The following is a 20,295-nucleotide window of genomic DNA, read 5'->3' as shown; positions in this document are numbered from 1 at the left end:
AATGTCTGTACTTGTCTGCTGAACAATAATTCCACATTGGTTCAGCAGTATGATGAAGTCTGCACATTTGGAATGGGTATTGTTATGCCCGTGTGAGGAGGGGTGAAATGACACCCCTATTCATCCACTCTATGTTTGACTGTAACAGGGTTTTTAGTGCATTTAGCGAGGATTTACTTTGCCAATTCTGTAAGACTCCCATTATTTATGCCTTTAGGTTGTAAAGAATTAGTCAGATACATTTTCTTAGGTTAAACAAAGAACAAGGTAAGTTCATTGAAACTATTTCCCAAACTAATAAATAATAGGTAAATCACGACCACCATTCACACATCACAAGCATTCACCTGGGCCCACACACACACACACCATTTCAGATGGCAGAGTAAGAGGATAGGCTCATAGGAATTTATAGTTCATGAAAAATAAAAGAGGAGTATATGATTAGCTGTTCTTTGGCTGGTCTTGATGTGACGATTCCTAGTTGCGATTGTTTTGTTCAGCTATCTTCCTGGGTGTAGTTGTATGGAGCAGATTTCCACATTTTATTCCCAAAAGATTTGCAGTAGATTTCTCTTCTCAGGATGATTACTTTGCAAGACTGGGCACGATATTTCTGACAGAGAGAGACAGAGAGGCACACAGCATCAAGAGCCTATGCTTAGTACAGCATTGCCTTTTGTTCTCTCTCTCCTGCTTGGTAAGGTGTCCTTATTGTACTTTGTTGGCTGTATATGCCAGAGAAATTCTATTTGTTCATGTCTGCTGCAGTTAATGTTTCAAATAGGTAATTGCATTTTGATGTCTCATCTCAAAAGCATTTAAAAAGTCTCAGGATAGTGTGAAGCCAACAAATGATGAGGTCTTCCATGCTTCCTAGGGGTTTGAGTGTCTGTTTTTCAATCCCAGTTGGTGGATTGCGAGACTGTGTGTATTGTAGCAGTCTGAGCAGTTTCGTGTTGTCTCTTAGAGGGTTCCAGTTTTTAAAAAAATCCAGTTAGAAAAGAAAAATTTGAAATTGTATCTTTAAAAAGCTCATGACAGTTTACATACTGATTCAAACTGTGCCACTCAGGCTGATGATCTGCTTGGCAGAGTTAGGTGATCCTCTCCCAGTGTAAACAGAAGGTTTCCGATGGTGCTCCTCGTGGGTCTCTGGTCCTCATCATTGTCTTCATGTTGCCATGGATGGTGACCAAGGACAGGTCCTTGGATGCCGGTAGGTCTGTGATCACTGGGCCCGTGGTGTCCACAATATAAAACATTTGTAGTGATACTTGAGTGTGATGGATCCCAGGGATGAATCTTCGAGACTGCATGATGAGTTTGGCACGGGATGGTTGAATCATCACTTGCCACTTCTGTGGGTTATTACATTTCATTGTATGGAGTGGAAGGGTGTTTGCACCTGTACCGGTATACAATTTTGCATATAGGTTATCCTGGCCCTTTATCTGTGACATATAATCTGGACAGTGGTGAAGGCTTCTGCTGGTACCTCTGTGCCAATATTTTCACTGTGCAGAATGTCTGCTCACTTTGAGTGTTGATGTTCTGACTTCCTCATCACCTGACTGCATAGCTTGGCTTGACATTTTGTTGATCATGTCTTGACACTGTTTGGTACGTGCCCTTGGTTGGTTGGAATGCTGTACGTATCTGGCCTCTGTTGGTGGCTTCTCATGATGTTGAACCACTTGCTTTCACCTCTACTTTCTGCATTGGTGCTTCCAGTGTCCTCTAGTGCCACATGCTTGCAGACAGTGATAAAAGCTAGAAAGATCTCTGGGCCTATGAAAGAGGCTGCATCACCCGAGTTGCATAGTGGCTTGCCTATATTGGCCAATGGTGGATGAATTATGCATACTCATTAGTATGGTTTCATGCTTGCATATGTTTGCAGTAGTGCTTCCAAGGTGTAACTTTTTGAGTTATTCCAAGATGTCTTTTTGGAATGCTTCCTTTGGGATAGATGCTATCATGAGCTTGATTAGTCTGTCGGCTAGCTCTGCTGCCGTGAAGTCACAATCACACCTCTTGTCTCTGCATCCTCTTCTGAGTTGGTCAATGGTTTCTGTTGGTTGTTGCCTAAAAGATATGAATTCCAGACAGTGTATTCTGAAGTTAAGCTTCATTCTAATTGATCTTCGAATGTTGACCATATTTTGTTCGGATTTTTCAGATGGTCACTGGATAGACCTGATATATTCAGTCTCTGGAGGCCTTCATTACCTATAGCAACTTTAATTTTTAAGAGTTTTCTTTCTGATTCGGAGATATTGAGGGCCAGAAAACACAGCTTGATATGTTGTCGGAACATAGCCAACTCAGATGGGAGATCCATTGCCTTCCAATTGAGTGTTGGAAGTTTTGTGGTCATTTTTTAGCTTTTTGTAAGATTTTTAATGCTATTTGGAACTTTTGACAGCTATTCATGTTTCTCCCTGCTCTTTTAGAATTAATTTAGCTCTGAGTTTCAGTGCCTTTAGCGGCCCGTGCCAAAGCTGGTTACTGCTTGACTGCAATTGGGGCAGTGTTGAGCTCTTTCTGATTTTTCCCTGTTTAATTCTAAGATCCACCCATGAAGCAGTGATTTCAGTGGGAAAATGGCTACAAACTTCAAAAATGAAAGCAAACAGTGAAAACAGCTATTTTGTAGAGGTTTCTTCTAACTGTTAGAGGTTGTTATAGTATAGATTCTTCATCCTAACTTCATCTGCTGTAATGAATTCACCTGTCTGTGGAGTTCTACTTAAAATGAGACCACCTGCAGTCTGACAGTTAATTTCTGTTCTTGCTTAAACTTTGCAGTAGCTAGACTTTTACTAATTGAACTCTCCCAGATTTGAACAATCTTACTGGGACCCAATGCCTGCTTGCTGGACAGAGTTGCAATCCTCAAATGAAGGGATGCTGAGTAGAATCCCTACAAAACTGCAGAATCCTTACACATGGTGAGTCTTGATAGTTGTTTCACCTTCACACCAGCTCTTTTCTTCTGTTGGATGTGAAGGCATTGAGGCTTGTATTCTGTTCGGCCAAGTTTTCAAAAAATGCGCTGTCACCCTGCCACCATGTTACGTTCTTCTTCTCTTTGACGTAAAGCGTACCAATCATGCACAAAGATTGGTGAAACAATAATATGGGTTCTTTATTTGAAGATAAGACTGTATACAGATAGTATTCACTGGGAGCTAAGTATAGTACATCTGATCTCTATCTTGCTGCTTGCAGACTTCCTACAAGTCATGGGACTAATACAATGTGTGGCTTGGAGGGGACCTCTAGGTGTTAGGTGTAATACCCTTGCCTCTGAGTTGTGGGTTCAAGTCTCACTCCAAGGTCTTAAACCTCAGCTGACAGTCCAATGCCACACCAATTGCCAGTGGCGCTTTCTACCAGATGAGAATTGGACCCTGTCTGCCCTTTCAGATGAATATAAAAAATCCTGTAGCACTCTTTACATGGAAAGCAGCATCCTGATCAATATTCATACCTCTACCAACATCACAAAAACAGACTGTTTATTATCGCAAGCTTAGTGTTTGTAAAATGGCTGCCATGTTCCTTCATTATGAATTATGGTAGTGACTACACATTATAAAGAAACGTATTCAATTGTCTGTAAAGTGCTATGGATTGTGAAAGATGCTGTATAAATGAAAATCCTGTCTTTTAACATGGAATTAAGATAAAAAGTAAACCATTGATGTTTAAGATCTGAAATATAAAGGAAGAAATACTGTAAATGCACAACAGGCCATGCTGAAAATGGGCCAATGTATCAAGTCTAGTCTTTAACAGAACATAGCTATTGAAGGGAGGGCAGAATTCAGTGAAGCTGCTGCGAATCCAAAAGTTAAAGGTATTTTTTGTAAATTTCTCCATTGCAGCTCTCATTTTTGATCATGTGTATCTTAATCGATTGTGAGTTACTGATATCATAGGGGATCCAGATACCTACCTTCCTTCTTTCTAAGGATGTTTACTTAGTTCCTCCTGGCTAAATTGTTTTTTGCCAATTGAGGAAACTTCAGCTTCAAAAGAGATGACACAGCCCCAGAAATGTTCTTACCTCAGAAAAAGCCTGAGATATGGGTCCCTTTCACAATCAGTGGGCATCACAGTTTGTGGAATGTGTTTTAGATGCCAACAACAATATTACAATTGCTGATTTGTTTAGATGTTGGTCTATTGGACATATTTATTCATCATGATCTATTGTTTGTTTATTGTATTAATGGTGCCCAAGGGCACTTGTTATACAGATGTAATGTTTCTGTTTGGTGCTATCTTGGTGTGATGTCTGTCCACAGGTTAATCAAAAGTGCCTCGGTATGGATCTCACAACACATGAAGATGAGTAGATGAAAGTGGAGTTTGCAGTAGATTTAGAAGTCACTGAGGTAGATGTGAATGTTGAAGGCACAAGGTTTATTTCTTCCTCTCCTGAGAATGTTGATTTCAGTTTTAAATCTTTTATGAAGCATTTTCTGACATTTCCAAGCCTATTGTGATTCTCATACAGATACTGGGAACATTTCCTTATATCAAAAAAGTTGCACCAACTGGACGTGAAGAAAATAAACCTTCAAGAAGGACAACAGCCAGGTGAGCCCAAGGAAATTCCCATGAGAAAAATGAAATGGATTTAAAAACTGCATTTTAGCCGTTTATTTGTTACATCGGCATAGAAACTAAACAAACACACCCGTAACCCGGATTCTCTGAAACCAACCATTCATTGTCTGCCTCAAGTTCCTGTACATCAATAACAACAACTTGATGGGGGAACCAACAAGAGGGAAAAACTCCCTGACCTCAGCCTCACCAAGCTGCCTGCCGCAGATGCATTTGTAGGAGTAACCACCGCACAGTCTTTGTGGAGACCAAGTCACATCTTCACGTTGAGGATACCCTCCATCGTGTTATGTGGCACTACCGCCGTGCTAAATGGAACAGATTTCAAATGGATCTAGTATCTCAAGACTGGACAATCATGAGGCGCTATGGGCCATCAGCAGCAGCAGAATTGTACTCAAACACAATCTGTAACCTCATGGCCTGGCTACACTCCACTCTACCATGACCACCAAGCCAGGGGATCAGCCCTGGTTCAGTGAAGACTGTAGAAGGGCATGCCAGGAGCAGCACCAGGTATAACTAAAAATGAGGTGTCAATCTGGTGAAACTACAAAACATACATGCCAAACAGCATAAGTAGCAAGTGACAGACAGAGCTAAGTGATTCCACAACCAACGGATCAGATCTAAGATCTGCAATGCTGCCACATCCAGTCGTGAATGGTGGTGGACAAATAAACAACTCACTGGAGGAGGAGACTTCACAAATATCCCTATTCTCAATGATGGGGGAGTCTAACACATCAGTGCAAAAAAAAGGCTTGAAGCATTTGCAACAATCTTCAGCCAGAAGTGCCGAGTGGATGATCCATCTCAGCCTCCTCTGGAGGTCTCCAGCATCACAGGTGCCAGTCTTCATCCAATTTGATTCACTCCACGTGATATCAAGAAATGGCACAAGGCACTGTATACTGCAAAGATTATGGGCCCTGACAATATTCTGGCAATAGTACTGAAGGCTTGTGCTCCAGAACTTACCATGTCCCTGGCCAAGTTCCAGTACAGCTACAACAGTGGCATCTACCCAGCAATGTGGAAAATTGCCCAGGTATGTCCTATACACAAAAAGCAGGACAGATCCAAAGCGGCCAATTACTGCCCCATCAGTCTACTCTCGATCATCAGTAAAGTGATGGAAAGGTCATCAACAGCACGATGAAGTGGCATTTGCTTAGAAATAACCTGCTCACTGACATTAGTTTGGATTGCGCTAGGATCACTCAGCTCCTGACCTCATTACAGCCGTGGTTGAAACCTGGACAAAAGAGCTGAATTCCCAAAGTGAGGTGAGAGTGATTGCCCTTGACATCAAGGCAGCATTTGATCACGTGTGGCATCAAGGAGCCCTAGCAAAACTGGAGTCAATGGAAATCGAGGGAAAACTCTCCACTGGTTGGAGTCATACCTAGCACAAAGGAAGATGATTGTGGTTGTAGGAGACCAATCATCTCAGTTCCAGGACATCACTGCAGGAGTTCCTCAGGGTAGTGTCTTCAGTCCAACCATCTTCAGCTGCTTCATCAATGATCTTCCTTCCATCATAAGGTCAGAAGTGGGAATGTTTGCTGATGATCACACAATGTTCAGCACCATTCGCGACTTTTCAGATACTGAAGCAGTCCTTCTCCAAATGCAGCAAGACATGGCCAATATCCAGGCTTGGGCTGACAAGTGGCAAGTAACATTTGTGCTACACAAGTGCCAGGCAATGACCATCTTCAACAAGAGAGAATCCAATCATTTCCCCTTGACATTCAATAGTATTACCATCACCGAATCCCCCATTATCAATATTCTGGGGTTTACCTTTGACCAGAAACTGAACTGGACCAGCCATATATATGCTGTGGCTACAAGAGCAGGTCAGAGGCTAGGAATCCTGTGGCAAGTAACTCACCTCCTGATTCCCCAAAGACTGTCCACAAGGCACAAGTCAGGACTTTGATGGAATACTCCCCACTTGCCTGGATGAGTGCAGCTCCAAAAACACTCAAGAAGCTCAACACCATGCAGGACAAAGCAACCTACTTGATTGGCACCCCTTCCACATTCACTCCCTCCGACGAACAGTGGCAGCAGTATGTACCATCTACAAGATGCACTGCAGGAACTCACCAAGGCTCCTTAGACAGCACCTTCCCTACCCACAACTGCTACCATCTAGAAGGACAAGGGCAGCAGGTACATGGGAACACCACCACCTGGAAGTTCAGCTCCAAGCCACTCTCTATCCTGACTTGGAAATATATCGCCGTTCCTTCACTGTCGCTAGGTCAAAATCCTGGAACTCCATTCCTAACAACACTGTGGGTGTACCTACACCACATGGACTACAGTGGTTCAAGAAGGCAGCTCACAGCCACCCTCCCAAGGGCAATTAGGGATGGGCAATAAATCCTGGATTCGCCAGCAATGCCCAATCCCATGAATGATTTTAAAAAACAGATGTAAGAAGCGTTTTTGAGGGAGGCAAAGAAGTTTAGGGAGGGAATCCAGAGCCTAGGGCCTAAGCAGTTGAAGGCATGACTGTCAATGGTGAAATAATTTAAAATTGAGGTATATGTCAGAAGTCAGAATGGAAGCAGCTTAGAGATCGCGAAGGTTTGTTTGTAGAGATGGAGGAGGGTACCGAGCTAGGGCTGGGTGAGGCCATGGAGGGATTTGAAAACATGAACAGAATCTTTAACAATGAGGCATTGCCAGGCTGGGAGCCAATATAATTCAGCAAGTAAAGTGGTGATGGTGAATGGGTGAGTTTCAGTGAGTTAGGATATGGGCAGCAGGGTTTTGGATGAGCTCAAGTATAAGTAGGATGGAGGACGGGAGCCCTGTCAGGAGAGCATTGGAACAGTTAAGTCAAGAGGTAACAAAGGCCTGGGTGATGGTTTCAGCAGCAGATGAGCTGAGGCAGGAGTGTAGCGATGGGAGTAAATAATGTGCTTGGGTCTAAGAGACTTCAATACACCTTCTGAACAATCTAATTAGTTTGGACCATCTCAATTTCAGCATTCAAAATGAGCTGATTGAGTAACGTTAACCACCTTAATGTGATAAAAAATAATCATGTTAAACACTGACAAAGTGAAATATGACTGACATTTGGCAGATATGTTTTTGGATCCAAGAACTCAGCTCGATGGACAGCACTATAGCACCATGTTAATTTCAGCTATGTGGCATCTTTGGAAGAGCAGTGCAACATGGTTTTGGGAGTAAAGTGACGGTGCCTCAGCATTAGTGCAGGTCATATGGGTCCAATAATTATCTGTAGTGTTGTCTAACTGGTTTTAAATGGGACTGTCTGAATCTTGGGTATACATTACTGTAACAGCTCTTAAAGTCATGAATGACATCCCATGTGACTGTAACAAAGGTAAATTTTGCCTACTTGTCCTTCTCCAACTGCCTGCAGCCTTTGGGCAGAACTTTTCTGTCGATGGGCAAGCGTGCGCCTGACCCGAATGAGAGAAAAATAGTATACGATAATGTCGGGCAAGCGTTCCGACGTCATCATGCACTCTCGTGATATTTATCTTGGCAGGCACGAGCGGGAGGCGGCAACGTGTCTGCTGACAACTAAGAGGCATATGAAGGTTCTTAATCAATTAAGTAAATCTGATTTTTCGCTGCCCATTCAGCTGTTCGGTTGGCAGGCGGGCGAAAAGGCCAAGCAGCCTTTGGATTTTTTATGAAACCTCATCTACGAGCGGGATGAGGTTTCCAACAGGAATTAAAAATAAAATAAAAATGTTGAAATCTCATTTATAACATGTCCCTGCTCATGTGACAGAGTCACATGAGGGGACATACTTTTAACAGTTTTAAAGTCTTTATTTATGTTGCCTTCAGGGAGCTTTCAGTGCGGCACCCGCATGCATGTGCAAATGTCCGTGCTTGCCCTCCCCCACCACCCCAACTCAGGCAGTGTGGAGGCTCCCAGTGCGCGATTCACGCTGGCTGGCCATTACTTGGACAGCCAGTGTGAAATCGTGGTTGGGACCCGATTGCGGGCAGCGGTCGGTTTTGCGACCACTCCCGGGCTCACCCGCTGCGCCTGCCCGACGAGGTAAAATTCCTACCTTTTGACACTGTTACAGTCACATGATGAGGGATAAAGATGACTTCCCTGTTCTACCACTCCAATTCTGACCGTAACAGGTTTCTTGAAAGATTTAGAAGGATGAAGGTGTTTACTCACTAATCTGTGCTTAATCATTTATGTGCTGGTTGTAAAGAAACTAGTCCGGCAGGCTTTCTTGAGCTTCAAAACAAAATGTGGTTAGTTTTTATTGGGTTAAAAACCCACCTAGGTAAAGATAGCAAAATATTTAAAAAGGTAAATCTGCACTTCTCGAGCTTCTGCAACCCACGTTCACCCACACACAAGCATACAAAATTTACAAGTTATACTTTATAGCCAAATTAAAGTTCAATGCTGAAAGATAAAATAAAAACTTGAGAGCTCACTGTTTATGAGTCATTGGTTGGTCACTGTGGCTAAAGCAGAAATATTCCCAAGTTCCTGTGGATTTCAGGACTTGAGTTGAAGCCCATGTAACTGCAACTGATGGAGACAATTTCTTTTTAATCTGTCATCAGTCTCTTCCAGAAGTCGCTGAGTTTTACACCTGAGGTTCCTTTCAAATGAAAATCCACTATCTCTGTGCTGGGTTTTTAAATTGTAATAGATAGGGCTTTAACTTGGGAGAGGAGACATGGGAGGCCCTTACTGCTCCATTGGCAGCTTTTCTAGATGACTCTCTGCTTTTGTCTTTAGCAGCTTGTATTAAAGAGATTTCAAAATGGTTACTTCAGTCACATGACCTCTCTCTCCCCATAATGATTTCAGAAGGAGTTTGTTTGTCTGATGTCTGAACTGACAGTTTTTTTTGTTTCATGGCCAGGGGGTGAGTAGTTTCTGACCGCTGGAGAGATAGTCTTATAGAAATGTAAATATAATCCAGCGCATTCTTCTGTAAACAAAAACAGAATTACCTGGAAAAACTCAGCAAGTCTGGCAGCATCGGGGGAGAAGAAAAGAGTTGACGTTTCGAGTCCTCATGACCCTTTAAAGAAAGATCAGTTCTGTTGAAGGGTCATGAGGACTCGAAACGTCAACTCTTTTCTTCTCCGCCAATGCTGCCAGACCTGCTGAGTTTTTCCAGGTAATTCTGTTTTTGTTTTGGATTTCCAGCATCCGCAGTTTTTTTTTCATTCTTCTGTAAATCCTTTTGAAGTCATTCTTGACATCCTCAGATGTGAAATTCCAGAGAAGGATGTTGTGGCATGTCTGAATTGTAATCCACATTGGAACTTTCCAGAAACTGGCAATACCATACATCAGGTGGCTTGTGACAGCATCTTTAGTCAATATCTTTTCCTGTATTTAAAAAGTCCTTCTTAAACAGTTCAGTATACATTTGGTCAGCCAGTGAAATTACAGATTAATATCCCTCATGCACATCATCATGACAACACGGTTAACCACACCATCTTTTCCAACGTTGCTTGACTGTCATCCAGCTGAGTGCAACTGTTCTCACCTAACTCTATTCTTATTTATCTATTCATAGTCAGAGAATCACTTGCAATGGCTTTTCTTCCTGCTCCCACATCATTATCTCTGGTGTCCCGCAACAATCTATTCTTGGCCTCCTCCTGTTTCTCAGCTACGTGCTGCCCCTTGGTGTCATTGTTCAAAGGAATAGCATTAATTTTCAGATGTACATTGATGACACCCAGCTCTATCTCATCGCTTGACTTCTCCACTATTGCTAAATTATCAGACTTTTTATCTGATTCCCAGTACTGGATGAACATAAATTTCTTCCAATTAAATGTTGGGAAGATTGCGACCATTGTTTTCGGACCCGGCTCCAAACTGAGTTTGCTAGTCCGCTCCTTGAAAACAGTCTGATTAAGCCAGTCTGTTTGAAATCTTGGTGTCACAATTGATATTGAGATAAGAACATAAGAAATAGGAGCAGAAGTATGCCATTCGTCCCCTTGAGTCTTCTCTGCCATTCAATAAGATTATGGTTGGTATGACTATGGCCTTAACTCCACTTTCCTGCCTGCACACCCACACTGCGCCCCCCCACCCGCCCCTCCACCAATAACCCTTGCCTCCTTTGCAGATAAAAAATCAAACTCAGCCTTGATTATATATAATCACCCAGCCTCTGCTGCTCACTGGGTAAGAGAATTCCAAAGGCTAATGACCCTTTTAGAGCAGAAATTCCTCTTCATCTCTATTGTAAATGGGAGACCCCTTATTTTTCAACTGTCCCCCCAGCTCTAGATTCCCCCATGAGAGGGAGCAATCTCTCAGCATCTACCACGTCAAGCCCCCTCAGAATCTTATATATTCCAAAAAGATCAACTCTCATTCTTCTAAACTCCAACGAGGGTAGGCCCAACATGCTCAGCCTTTCCTCATCATTCAGAGCCCTCCTCCCAGGAATCAGCCTAGTGAACCTTTTTTGAACTGCTTCCATTGCAAATATGTCCCTCCTTAAGTAAGGTAACCAAAACTGTACACAGCACTCTAGATGTGGTCCCACCAATACCGTGCACAGTTGTAGCAAGACTTCCCTACTTTTATACTCCATTCCCCTTGCAATGAAGGCCACCATTCCATTTGCCTTCCCACCCTGTTCTAGCCTTTTTGTGATTCATATACAAGGACATCAAGATTCCTCTGTACTGCAGCATTCTGTGGTCTCCAACCATTTAAATAATATTCTGATTTTCTATTCTTCCTGCCAAAGTGGACAATCTAACATTTTCCTGCATTATACTCCATCTGCCATTTTTTTCCCCATTCACTTAACCGATCTAAATCCTTTTGCAGGCTCTTTGTATCCTCCTCACAACTTGCTTTCTTATCTACTGTTGTATTGTCAATAAATTTGAGTACAATACCCCTTCATGCAACTTATTAATATAGATTGGAAATAACTGGGGCCACAGGACTGAGCCCTCGAGCACTGCACAAGTAAAAGTTTGCTATCCTGAAAATGACCCACTTATCCTGACTCTGTTTCCTGTTAGTTAGCCAGTCCTATATCCATGCTAAATATCTTGGCCACAACACCATAAGCTCTTTGGATAGAGGATTGGTTAACAAATAGGAAGCAGAGAGCAGGCATAAACGGGACTTTTTCAAGTTGGCAGGTAGTGAGTACCACAAGGGTCAGTGCTGGGGCCTCAACTTTATACAATCCAAATTAATGATTTAGATTAAGAGACAGAGAACAATATATCAAGTTTGCTGATGATACAAAGCTGGGTGGAAAGGTAAGCTGTGGGGAGGACAAAGAGAGGCTGCAAAGACAGGTTAACTGAGTAGCAACAAGATGGTAGTTGGAGTATAATGTAGGGGATTCACTTTGGTCGACAGAATAGAAGAGCTGAATATTTTTTAAACAGTGAGAAATTTGTTAAGTGTGGATGTTCAGATAGGCTTGGCTGCACTTGTACAAGGAATGCAAAAAGTTAACACACAGGTACAGCAAGCAATTAGGAAGGCAAATGGCATGTTGGACAATGTTCAGCACCAGTCGTGATTCTTCAGATACTGAAGCAGTCCATGTCCACTTGCAGCAAGACCTGGACAATATTCAGGCTTGGTCTGACAAGTGGCAAGTATCATTTGTGCCACACAAATACCAGGCAATGATGATAGTGCCATGAAACCATAGATAAGTTACAGCACAGAAAGAGGCTATTCAGCCCATCATGCCTGTGCCAGCCAAAAAAAAAACAACTAGCTGCCCATTTTAATCCCTCCTTCCAGCACCTAGTCAGTAGCCTTGTCGGTTGCAGCACTTCAGGTGCAGGTCCAGGTGCCTTTTAAATGAGTTGAGAGTTTCTACCTCCACCACCAAACCAGGAAGCGAATTCCAAACACCCTCCATCCTCTGGATGAAGAAGTTGTTCCTCATGTCTCCTCTAATGCTTCTACCTTAAATTTGTGCCCCATAGTAATTGACCTCTCCGCTAGGGGAAACAGGACACCCCTTTCTATTCTATCTAGGCCCCTTATAACCTTGAGGTGACCTCAATCAGGTCACTCCTCAGTTCAAAGAAAACAACCCTAGCCTATCCAATCTTTCCTCATAGCTGCAATTTTCAACCCCAGGCAACATTCTTGTAAATCTTCTCTGTACTCTCTCCAGGGCAATTATGTCCTCCCTGTAATTTGGTGACCAGAACTGTACGCAAAATTCCAGCTGTGGCCTAACCAGTGTTTTATACACGTCCATCATTACATCCCTGCTTTTGTATTCAAACCTTGTCCAATAAAGGAAAGCATTCCATACGCTTTCTTTACAACATTATCCTCCTGTCCTGCCACCTTCAGGGACCTGTGGACATGCACTACTAGGTCTCTCACTTCCTCTAACCCTCCCAATATCCTCTCATTTATTGTGTGTTCCCTTGCTTTGTTTGCCCTCCCCAAAATGCATTACCTCACACTTCTCTGGATTGAATTCCATCTGCCACTTTTCTGCCTACTCAACCTAATCATTGATATAATTCTGGAGGCAACAGCTATCCCTTTTACTATCAACTACACAGACAATTTTTGTGTCACCTGCAAATTTCCCAATCATGCCACCCACATTTAAGTCCAAATCATTAATATATATGACAAATTGCAAGGGTCCCATACTGAGCCCTGTAGAACACCACTGGAAACTGCTTTCCACTCACAAAAACATTCAATGACCATTACCTTGTTTCCTGTTGCTGAGCCAACTTTGCATCCAACTTGCCATATTCCCCTGTATCCCACGGGCTTTTACTTTTCTGAACAGTCTGCCATGTGGGACCTTGTCAAATGCCTTACTAAAATTCATGAAGACAACATCCACTGCACTATCCTCCTCAATCCTCCTTGTTACTTCGTCAAAAAATTTGATTAAATTAGTAATAAAAGACCATCTCCTAACAAAGCCATGCTGAATATCTCTGATTAATCCGTTCTTTTCCAAGTGACAATTTATCCTGTCTCATTCCCTAATTTAGGATTTTTACTCCTTTTCTTTATTCTTTTCCATAATTATATTAAATCTAACTGTATTATGGTCACTATCTCCGAAATGGTCACCCACTGCTACTTAATCCACTTGTACAGCTTCATTTTCTGATACTAAATCTAGAATTGCACTCCCTCTCGTTGGGCTTGTTACGTGCTGGCTAAAAATGTTCTCTTGAATGCAGTTCAAGAATTTTGTGCCCTCTATGATCTTATTAAATGGTGGAGCAGGCTCGAGAGGCCGAATGTCCTACACCTGCTCCTTGTTCGTATGCTCGTGTCAGAGCTGGACAGATTCTTGATAAGCAAGGGTGTGTGATAGGTTATCGGGGGTAGGCAGGATGCAGATTTGAGGTTACTGTCAGCCATGATCTTATTAAATGGCAGGGCAGGCTTGAGGGTGCATGGCCCACTGCTCCATGTTTGTATGTGCCTATTACACTGTTCATATCTCAGTTGATATCAGGGTAGTTGAAGTCCCGAACTATTATTGCCCTACTGTTTTTCCACACAGCAATTTGCTTACATATTTGGTCTTCTATCTCCCTCTCACTATTTGGGGGTCTACAGTAAACTCCTAGTAGTGTGGCTGCCCCCTTTTTATCTCTGAGCTCAACCCATATAGACTCATTTGATGATTTATTTAGTATACCATCCCTCCTCATAGCTTAATTGATTCTTTAATCAATATGCTACACCCCAACCTTTTTTACCCCCCTCTGTATCCTGTCTGAAAACCCTATATCCAGGGATGTTGAGCTGCCACTTTTGCCCCTCTTTCTAAGCCAAGTTTCCGTTATAGCAATGATATCCTGCTGCCATGTGTCTATCTGTGCTTTCAGCTATCGGCTTTGTTTGCTATACTCCTTGCATTTAAATTTTAACACCACCAAATTCCTGTGGTGTAAACCTTTTAACCTTTGCTTCTTCTGTCTTTCAGTCACCAGCTAATTTTCTGTCTCCTGCTCCCTGCTCTGAATTTGTCCTATCTGAACCTGCCCCCAGGTTCCCATGTCCTGCCAATCTAGTTTAAACCCTTCCCAACAACACTTGCAAATCTCCCTGCAAGGACATTCATCCCGGTCCGCTTGTACAGATCCCACCTTCCCCAGAATCAGTCCCAATGCCCCACAAATCTGAAGCCCTTCCTCCTGCACCATCTCTCCAGCCACCCATTCACCTGGTGGATTCTCTTATTTCCACACTCACTAGCACATGGCCTTGGAAATAATCCGGAGATTACTACCTTTGAGGTCCTGCTTGCTAATCTCTTTCCTAACTCTCTGAACTCAGCCTGCAGGACCTCATCCCTTTTTTTATCTATATCGTTGGTACCAATGTGAACCATGACCTCTGGCTGTGCACCCTCACCCTCCAGAATGCTCTGAAGCCGCTCGGTGATACCCATGACCCTTGCACCAGGGAGGCAACATACCATCCTGGAATCACGTCTGTAACCACAGAAGCACCTGTCTGGTCCCTGAAATATAGAATCCCCTACCACAATTGCTCTCCTCTCTTTTCTCCTCCCCTCCTGCACTGCTGAGCCACCCATGAAGCTCTGGTCATGACTCTCGCTGCTCCCTCCAGAGGAATCCATTCCCCCATTGGCACTCAGAAAATGGGATGTCCTCAGGGGTCTGCTGCACTTCCTGTCTTGCCTTTCTTGTCTATCTGACAGCCACCCAGCCCCTCTCTGCCCGCTCTTTCTTAAGCTGCTATATGACTACCTCCTGAAATGTGTTATCCACGTAGGTCTCATCCTCGTGAATGCTCCTCAATGACACCAGCTGCTCCTCGAGTTCCATGATACGGTGCTTGAGTTTTTCCATCTGGTGGCACTTTCTGCACATGTAGTTGTCCAGGTCCTGGAGTCCCCACATAGCACAGGATGTGCATTCAACGGGTATGAGCAGCCCTGTCATGTCTCCAATTATTTATTTACTGCACCAAAATTGGAATTTACGTAAATGCAATAAAATGTTAATTAGCTCTCATTCTGTCCTTGCGCCAGTTTTTCACAAAGCCCCAATTCTCGCTAGAGCTTTTGCTCTGTCCTAGCGCCAGTTTTATTTTCAAAGCCCTGATTCTCGTTGGAACTCACACTCTGTCTTCGTGCTGGTTTATTTCAAATCTCCAACAGCAAATTCTAACTTGCTATCCATAACCGTTTTCTTTTTGCATTTACTGCTTTAAATGTGTTGCCCTTTTACGGCAGTAACCTTTTTTTATTCAGGCTGCAGTTGCTAGGGTACATTAAGCCTCCCTCTGTTTTTTCTGGGTTCTTGTTGCTGGGCAGATCTTTGAAAAGCTTTGCAGGTGTTGTATTTTGCAACAAATCTATCAATGCAAGTACATAGTGTTTTTTGTACTGACCTGGCTTGGAACTTGGTTATGCCTGTTTTAGTTTGGGAGAAAATCTGCTCTCCTGATTTAAAACGAGTGTTTGAAGCTATTCCCTTTGAGTTTAGAGTGCTTATAAAAACTCAGATTTCAGCATTTCCAAAATGCTTAGAAGGGTTGTACTCACAGCCTGTGTTTCATTTCACTGGTACTGTTGTTTATTATCATTTGGTCCCTAGGTTTTCTTTTTTTTAAAAAAAAGCCTTTAAAACTGCAGCAATTTCTTCAGGGGTCTTGCAATGGAATTCCACTCCCTCTGGTGGATTCCTCAACTTCCAAATCTGTACTGAAGCTTCTTCAACTTATTCTTCAAGTTTTCTTCTTAGGTGCTCATCTCTCTAGTTAGACTTCAGTTGATTTCAGTTCCTCATACCTTGGGATGCTTCTTCACAAAGCAGGGTGCAAAGCGGAGTGGCCTCTCTGCAAATGCAGATCACAGGATAAACTCCCAACCCTCTCAGTCCCTGTCTTCCTCAAACTTGCATTCTCTAATATTAATTGCTCCACCATTGGCGGCCGTACCTTCTGCTGCCTCGGCTCTAGGCTCAGGAGCTATCTCCCTAAACTCTCTCCCTCTCCTACCATCTCCAACAAGAATCTAACCATCGCCCTTTGACATTCGTTGGCATTACCATCGCTGAATCCCTGACTATCAGTATCCTGGGGGTTACCATTGTCCAGAAACTGAACTGGACTAGCCATATAAATGCTGTGGCTACAAGAGCAGGTCAGAAGTTAGGAATCCTGCGGTAAGTAACTTACCACCTGACTCCCCCAAAACCTGTCCACTGTCTACAAGGCGCAAGTCAGGAATGTAATGGAATATCCCCACTTGCCTGGATCAGTACAGTTCCAACAACGCTCAAGAAGCTTGACACCATCCAGAACAAAGCAGCCTGCTTGATTGGCTCCCCATCCACAAACATTCACTCTCTCCACCACCAATGAACAGCTGCAGCAGTGTGTACCATCTACAAGATGCACTGCAGAAACTCATCAAGGCTCCTTAGGCAGCACCTTCCAAACCCATGACTGTTACCATCTGGAAGGACAAGGGCAGCAAACACATGGGAACACCATTAGCTGGAAGTTCCTCTCCAAACCACTCACCATCCTGACGTTGGAAATATATTGCGTTCCTTCAATGTCGCTGGATTAAAATCCTGGAACTCCTTCCCGAACAGCACTGTGGGTGTACTGACACCACATGGATTGCAGCGGTTCAAGAAGGTAGCTAACCACCACCTTCTCAAGGACAATTAGGGATGGGCAATAAATGCTGGCCTAGCCAGCAATGCCCACATCCCATAAATTTTTTTAAAAATTGCAAGGGGATTAGAGTACAGGAATAAAGAAGTCTTGCTAGTGTTGTACAGGGTTCTGGTGAGACCACATCTGGAGTACTGTGTGCAGTTTTTGGTCTCCACATTTAAGAAAGTGTAATCTTGTATCGGAGGTGGTACAATGAAGTTTTACTAAATTGGTCCTGAGATGAGGGGGTTGTCCTATGATGAGAGGCTGAGCAAATTGAGTCTATTTTCTCTGGTGTTTAGAAGAATGAGAGGCAATCTCATTTGAATGTACAAGATTCTGAAGGGGTTTGACAGGGTCATAGTGTCATTTAGGTTTATAGCACAGAAAAAGGCCCTTCGGCCCATCGAGTTGGCACCAGTCAAATAAGTATCTAACTATTCTAATCCCATTTTCCAGCACTAGGCCCATAGTCTTGTGTGCCATGGCATCGCAAATGCACACCCAAATATTTCTTAAATGTTATGAGGGTTTTTGCCTCTACCACCTTTTCAGGCAGTGAGTTCCAGATTCCCACCACCCTCTGGGTGAAAAATTTCTTCCTCACATCCCCTCTAAACCTCCTGCCCCTTACCTTAAATCTACACCCCCTGGTTATTGATCCCTCCACCAAGGGGAGCTGTTTCTTCCTGTCTACCTTATCTATGCACCTTATAATTTTATACACCTCAATCATGCACCCCCCCCCCCCCCCCGCCCCCCCCAATCTCCTCTGCTCCAAGGAAAATAACCCCAGTCTATCCAATCTCTCCTCATGACTAAAACTCTCCAGCCCAGGCAACATCCTGGTAAATCTCCTCTGCACTCTCTCTAGTGCAATTAAATCCTTCCTATAGTGTGGATTCCAGAACTGCACACAGTACTCTAGCTGTGGCCTAACCAGCGTTTTATACAGTTCTAGCATAATCTCCCTGCTCTTATATTCTATGCATTGGCTAATAAAGGCAAGTATCCCATATGTCTTCTTAACCATCTTATCTACCTATCCCGCTACCTTAAGGGACCGGTGGACATACACACCAAGGTCCCTCTGATCCTTGGTACTTCCCAGGGTCCTACCAGGGTAGGCGCTGAGAGATTGTTTCCACTGGTCGGGGCATCTAAAACGCAGGGGCACAGTCTCAGGATAAGGGGCTGATCATTTAGGACAGAGATGAGGGGAAATTAATTCACTCAAAGAGTTGTGATCCTTTGGAATTCTCTGCCTCAGTGAGTTCTGGATGCTCCATCATTGAATACATTTAAAGCTGAGGCAGACAGAATTTTAGTCTCTCAGGAATTCAGGGGATATGGGAAATGGGCAGAGAAGAGGAGTTGTGTTCTCTTTCTCGTATAGTTATGCTTTATGTGACACCTCATCAAATGCCTTTTGGAAATCCAAATACACTACATCTACTGGTCCCCCTTTATCCATCCTGCTTATTACAGCTTCAAAGAGCCTTAATAAATTTATCTAACACAATTTCCCTTTGGCAGAACCATGTTGACTCTGCCTGATTGTATTATGATTTTCTAAGTGTCCTGCTACTACCTCTTTAACAATAGATTCTAGCATTCTCCCAATTACAGATATTAGGCTAATTGGCCTATAGTTTCCTGCTTTCTGTCTCCCTCCTTTCTTGAACAGAGCTGCTGGGACCTATTCATAGTCTAGATAATTTTGCTAGATCACAACAGTGGCATCCTCTATCTCTATAGTCACTTCTTTTAAGACCCTAGGGTGAAGGCCATCAGGTCCAGGGGACTTATCAACCATTAGCCCCATTAGTTTTCCTCATACATTTTTTCTAGTGATAGTGATTATTTTAAGTTCCTCCCTCCCTTTTGCTTCTTGATCTTCCAATATTCTTGGGGTGCTTTTTTGTCTTCTACTGTGAAGAAGGATACAAATGTTATGACCCTAGCTGATTATTGGACATGTTAGATCCCAGGGAGAAACCCGGCTTAACAGATCCTAACTTTTATTTTTTGTTTAGAAACTTGGGAGAGTGGTTACTGAACAGAGTCAAAGGGCTCAGCTGAGGAACTTCTGGAAAAAGAATAAAACATTAATAAACAAGAAAAGAAGAATTATATTACAATAATTCTTCACCTGCAACTATACCTTTACAGATATATACAGATTTGTAAGGATAACACAAGTCACAAAAGCTATCTTATACTCTTAAGTTCACAGTAAGTACACAGTCCATGTAAATCAATAGGCAGCCTGTGCTTAAACACACTACACTCTGAAACCAATGACAGATGCCACTCCAAACAGATGCTATGGATCCCTCCTGAATCTATTTTATTAACTCATCCTCTAAGTTACCTTTGCCAATTTGATTTGTCCAACTGATGTGAAGATTAAAATCTCCCATGATTATTGCAGTACCTTTCTTGCAAGTCCTCATTATTTCTTGATGTACACTCTGTACTACAGTGTAGCTACTGTTAGAGGGCCTTTAGACTACTCCTGTAAGTGACTTCATTCCTTTGCGATTTCCTATTTCTACCCAAGCTGATTCTACACCTTGATCTTCTGAACTAAGATGATTTCTCACTATTGTACTGATCTCATCCTTTATTAACACAGCTACCCCACCTCCTATTCCTTTCCTGATGTCTTTCCAAAATGTCCAATATTCACCTTGCAACCATGTCTCTATAATGGCTATCATATTGTATGCATTTATTTTTGTTTGTGCTATCAATTCACTTGTTTTGTTACAAATGCTGTGAGCATTCAGATAGAGCCTTTAATTCAGTCTTTTTACCATTTTTGTCTTTTCAGACCTTAATTACTGGTGCACTCTTATGTTTGCATGGTCTGTCCTTTCCTGACACTCTGGTTACCATTAACTGTATCATTACCCTGTACTATTGCCTTGTCCTTTCTCTTTAACTTTCCA

Source organism: Carcharodon carcharias, chromosome 19, assembly GCF_017639515.1.
Source record: "Carcharodon carcharias isolate sCarCar2 chromosome 19, sCarCar2.pri, whole genome shotgun sequence".
In the NCBI taxonomy this organism is placed as follows: domain Eukaryota; kingdom Metazoa; phylum Chordata; class Chondrichthyes; order Lamniformes; family Lamnidae; genus Carcharodon; species Carcharodon carcharias.
The sequence above is the reverse complement of the archived record's forward strand: the minus strand, read 5'-3'. Positions refer to the sequence as shown.